This window comes from Acyrthosiphon pisum, chromosome X (assembly GCF_005508785.2).
Source record: "Acyrthosiphon pisum isolate AL4f chromosome X, pea_aphid_22Mar2018_4r6ur, whole genome shotgun sequence".
Taxonomy (NCBI): Eukaryota; Metazoa; Arthropoda; class Insecta; order Hemiptera; family Aphididae; genus Acyrthosiphon; species Acyrthosiphon pisum.
Genome location: NC_042493.1, coordinates 94,956,672 through 94,962,532, shown reverse-complemented (window position 1 = coordinate 94,962,532; position 5,861 = coordinate 94,956,672). Strand labels below are relative to the sequence as shown.

The 5,861-nt window shown below is 27.0% G+C and overlaps 1 long non-coding RNA gene across 1 annotated transcript; it reads right to left on the bottom strand.

Moving 5' to 3' along the window:
- Nucleotides 1-2,775: 2,775 nt before the first annotated feature.
- On the bottom strand, nt 2,776-5,450 carry LOC107884686. Its single transcript, XR_001680077.2, has 2 exons — nt 5,230-5,450; nt 2,776-3,406 (listed from the first exon to the last, which is right to left on the bottom strand). It is a non-coding gene; the product is annotated as an uncharacterized LOC107884686 (long non-coding RNA).
- Nucleotides 5,451-5,861: the final 411 nt, after the last annotated feature.

The window sequence follows — 5,861 nt, the reverse complement described above, 5'->3', positions numbered from 1 at the left end:
TATACATTATTATATAGATATATTTAGAAGTGCATATTTATATTGTTATTATTTGTTATTATTGGGGTAGCCGACAAGTTAATTATATTAATATTAATATATTAATATTTATTTTTATTTTTTTATTAATATTTATATTAATAATATTATAATAAAATTATTAGTAATGCTGGAAAAATATTATATAATATATTATGTAAAAATAAGCTGTTTAGGAACCAGTGCACACAATGCCGCTGAACATTTTAGAGTATTTAGATGAGTGTTAAATATTGGCTTTATGACATAAGCGCCAAAGGTACAAAAATTACATATCATTTGCGTCAAAATGAATATTTTATATAACTAGTTATTTAAAAATGTCGATCCTATAAAAAATTTTCAATAAATATAATATAAATTAATAAATTATAACCATAAAATTATAGTTTTAATAAACCGGTTGATTTTTTCGATCTTAATTAGTATTATAATATATTAGGTTTATTTTAACAATTTATTATTGAACATTTTTTATAAGATCGAAAAAATCAACCAGTTTATTAAAACTATAATTTTACTATATTATAGTTCTAAATTTAATATTTGTTATTTAATATCGTGGCACACAAGTATCCAAGATTTTGACGCTTTCGCATGATAGAACTTTTTTTTATTATCTCATTTTCGCGCTTAATATGTCTTCCACCGTAAATAGATACCTTATTTTTTTTTTTACTTCAGTATTATCCACTAAAAATAAAAAGACTGTCTTATGATTTCTAAATATATGAATATATTATTATAAATTATATTATAATATAACGAACTTCTATGGAAGACTGAATTATATTATATTATTATTCTCATAACAAATTAATGTGTCAATGCTCGTTTGCAGAGTTGAATAATATTTAGATACCTATTTTGTTATAAAATAATAAATATAGTATTTCTTTAGCATACTATATGGTACTGGTACAATGTATATGTATGTATGTATGTATGTATGTATGTATGTATGTATGTATGTATGTATGTATGTATGTATATATGTATGTATGTATGTACAATCTTCAAGGTAAAATTATAGGGGTTTGCGATATCCAATTTAGTATTTAATTAAAAGGGATAAAGTTTAAAAAAAAATTGTTCACAATTGCCGAAAAGATATTTCGAAGTTGTAGATTATGAACCAATGTTACATAAATTTATATTTATATTTTTAATTTTTGATTGCATAACGAAGATTAAATCATGATGTGAGCCGCACTCATGGATAACATATTAACATATAAAATAGCACTGCAACAAAATAAATAATGAATATTGAATAACAAAAAAGTAAATTCTTAAATATATTGAATTCATATTGTCTTGTTGTTTTGTACACCCGTTGTTCATTTATACAATATAATATTACATACTTTTATTTAATGTGGATAAACAAGATGTTATAACAATAATCATAATGAACTTTTTATCTAGTAATAGTAGAAACATATTAGACCTTTTTAGCTGCGTAATAAAGGTATACTAAAATATATATTAAAAAGAAATCAATTAATTATTTTTCTAAAATTCTGTTTTGTAATCATTATTAGATCTCTAATAAATGTACTCGTGTAGTTAATAATAATAATAACCTATGAAATAAAATAATTATTATAACATAATATAGTTATAATTTATGCATTAATCTAAAACAGTTTCATCATTTGAAGTGTAAAAGGTATACATTGTGTATTAAATTTATTGTGATTTGGCCCACTTAAATTGGCTGGCCTTCAAATGGATAAATTCAAGAAAGGGTTTGTTTCACAAAAAAAATAAAAGTATAAAGAAAAAATGTTTAATAACGCTACAGATAATATAATTACTAATTTTTATATTATTTAATACTATAAATTAGCAGCTGATACCTGCAACTCTTTGTAAATGATATTATTTTAATTTATTTTAACACACCAAATTATATTATTATCACCTATAAGTTAAAATATTAACAACTAAGTACCAATATTGTGTATACAAGAAGTTATTCAAGCATATAAATATATCATCTGTCCCAAGTCCATTAAATCAAAACCTATTTTGACTCATCTAAAGCAGAGTTTATCTTACACCCTAACATAAAACCGAGCCAAAATAATTAATAATTCTCCAAGCAAAACTTTTAAATATAAAGTGTTCATATATTAACTAGACTCTGGAGTAGCATTACATATTCCATTTTTTGATATCTGCATAAATAAAAAAATCTTCAAAGTACTTTATGTCGTAATACTACCTATGATTTGTTAACTATAATATTTAAGCTGTTGATATTATATTCTACATTTTCACAACATAGTACGTGAATTATTATAAAATCAAATAACAAAACATTTGTTTGATCAAGAAAATGCATTGAAAAATGATGTGACAACACAATATACATTTATGGCAAAATAAAATTACAATTTATTGATACTTGATTAAATAATTTATTTTTTTATTATAAAATGTGTAACAGTAGTCAAGTTTATAAACTAAGCTAAAATTACCCAAATTATTTTATGGTAGGGTATAGTTACAGTACATAGATATTTGAATACATATTTAAGATATAAAATAACATGACAAATATACATATAATATTGGGTCTGCTTAAACGTTATGCTTGAGAAAATGATTTATTTCAAATATCTCATTTATATGGTTTATCTCCAGTATGAATCATTTGATATCTAATGGGAGTTTTGATAACCTAGCAAAGCTCACATAAGAATTCGCACTGGAGTAAAACCATATAAATGTTATATTTGTTACAAATACTATTGTGTTGATTAAAAGTTAATGCTTGAGAAAATGATTTATTGCAAATATCCATTTTTATGGTTTATCTTCAGTATGAATCGTATGATTTCTAATGAGAGTTTTGATAACCTAGCAAAGCTCACATAAAAATTCACACTGGAGAAAAACCATATAAATGTTATATTTGTTACAAATACTATTGTGTTGATTAAAAGTTGATGCTTGAGAAAATGATTTATTGCAAGTATCTAATTTATAAGGTTAACACTAGGAATATTTTTTACTGTATTTAAAATTGTTGTTTTTAATAATGATTTATTGCAGATTACATATTGGCATTGGTTTTCAATATAGTTAGAAAAAAATATTTTTTACCTAACTTAATTGTTTTTTAGGAGACGATATGATATCACATTGTGTTGAGTTGGTATGAGTTGATGCTTTAACGTTACTATTTCCATTAGAAGACTTGTTTTTAACCGGACATAATATCATGTTGTGGATGCAAAATGTAAATGATGGCATATAATTGTTTTCATTCATAAAAAAACATTCATATTACATTATGAATTCAGTTTTTATGAGAGTTTCGCCATTTTCTGTAGTGTGCATGAAATATTTCGGGTAACTGAAACAATAAATTATATTTAAAATACATTTATGGCTTTAATTCAACAAAAATATAACAATAAACAATAATGAGGTATATAATGCTTGTCAAATTTGCCTCCCTATCCCCTAAAAAAAAAAATGGAATAAGTATAATAATACTATAAACGTATTGTTGTATGTATATTTATATATTATAAATAGTACCAACTACCTACCATGAATATTATAATTTGTAATATCTACACGAAACAGTGAATATACTAAAAAAATACCGAAATAAGGATGCAGCTTTATAATATAGATGCATTGTATCCCATCATAAACACAACAATTACCTAAAAAAAACATTTTCTATTCTGAGCATGCTGTTCAAATATTAAATTGTATCTGGTGCGATAAATGTCAAGCTATTATGTTCTTATTTATCATATTTACATATAATTATATAATAATAACAAGTATCATAGTACAAGTTTTAAAATATGGTTCAACTTTTTTTTGAGCCTTGGGTATTTCAACAATATAATGGGGAGGCTGGCCACTTTTGAACTAAGTGCCTAACCATTTTTAAACTGGATAGTCTCTAATCTTGTTCATAGAATATGAATTAAAACTTATAAACTTATATAAAAACAGTAAATGTATTTTATATTACAGTTCACATACATAAAAAAAACTACATACACATAAATATATATAATATTTACTTAGCATATACAATAGTGCCCAAACATGTTACATCAGAAAAAAATAGCGCCTTAAAAAATCATTATTTGGGATGAAATGCCCAAACGAATCTAAGCCATTTAAAGATAGTGGACTAATAGTGAAGGGGACAACATGAAAATAAAATAGGAACGAACAATCCAGGAGGAATCTCCATGAAGGTTGTAATAAAATACTTACCATTGATAAGTAGAGTAACAATCTTTATCATCATAATTAAACTTATACCTATACAGTTGATTCATCAATGTTTATGTATGATATCATTATGTCATACTGTAGTTTGATGAAATAGTTTAGTATATTTTTTGCAAACAAAAGATGAAAGTGTTCATTAACGTGTCAAAGAAATTTATTTTCATACATGCCGACCATGCCGTTAGGTAGGTAAATGTAATTGCTGCTAACTCGTTTAATGCGATAGACCAAGGCTGCCCAAACTCAGACCCGTCAACACATTTAAATTTTTCCAGCGATTAGATACTCGTTTATATTTTGTCGTGAGCTTATCGGTATTTTTTTTATGTTTATAGATTGCCGCGACTGTTTGTCCATCAACGGTCGTGAATATATTGGCCCGGCGAGATTAGATAGTAAATTTTAATTCAAAGTATTGTAAAAATAAAGACCATAAGCTGTAAAACGTGTTGTTCGTAATATGGCCCGCCAGCTAAATGTAATTGCAATTATAGCTCACTTCTGAAATGAATTGGGAACCTTGCAATAGACAAACTAACCACACTGCTTGCCCACGTATAAACTTAACGACTGGCCTACTTGTGTTGCTATTCGCTAGCTAGTGAAATCACTATAGCGCCTTGTGCCAAGTGACCAGTAAGTTAAATACTTCAACTCTCAAGTGTAATCCAACTAGTTTTTACACGCCACTGACTCACGACTTTGTTTGCGACAAGCAGCGTCAGCGTACCTAATCAACGATAGGTTTACCCATGCAAGATGAGGCGCCAGTGAGGTGTAAACATGTTCTGACGCGTAAGTGAAAATAAAAGTTGGAATATTCCAACATTACTGTCGAGCTAGCGCGTAGATAATGGCGCCACAATAAACATGCATGTGTAAACCCACCTTGACATACAAAATGTGTTTACTTACAAGAATAACTATTGTTCATCACTCGGCACACCATCGGATACGGCTTTATGAGTTTAAGACTTTGAGACTTGAGTCATGACTAAGAGAGTAGGTACGAGACAAGAGTTTTCACGTTCCCAGCATTGACAAAGAAAATAAAGGCCGGAGCACCCGAAGCCCGAGGGGCTCGAGTGCTCGACGTCGGATGAGAAACAATGAAACCTAACCTAACTTTTTTTTTTATATAATATTATATTATTGATTATTATGTTCACGTCCTGGTCCTTGATTGGACGTAATGTAAATACTGATAATATTACTGATATCAATTGTTACCAAAATCGATAGTGCTAAGATGCCTGGAGGTAATATTATGATAATTTAACACGGCTTATTTGCTTTGTATTTCTGTATGTAATACGACAACTACATCCGACAACACAACATATTTTGTTTGACTCGCTCTTATTCATCTTATTTACAGAGAAGCACAAAATGCTTAATGTGAAATAACAAAAATAATAATAGGTACCGACAAAATAATGTTGGATACATAGGTACTATATAGGTATAGTTGGCTATAAAAAAATTAAAAGTATGACGTACTACGTATACCTACCTACCTAAGACAGTCACAAAATAATCAAAATATT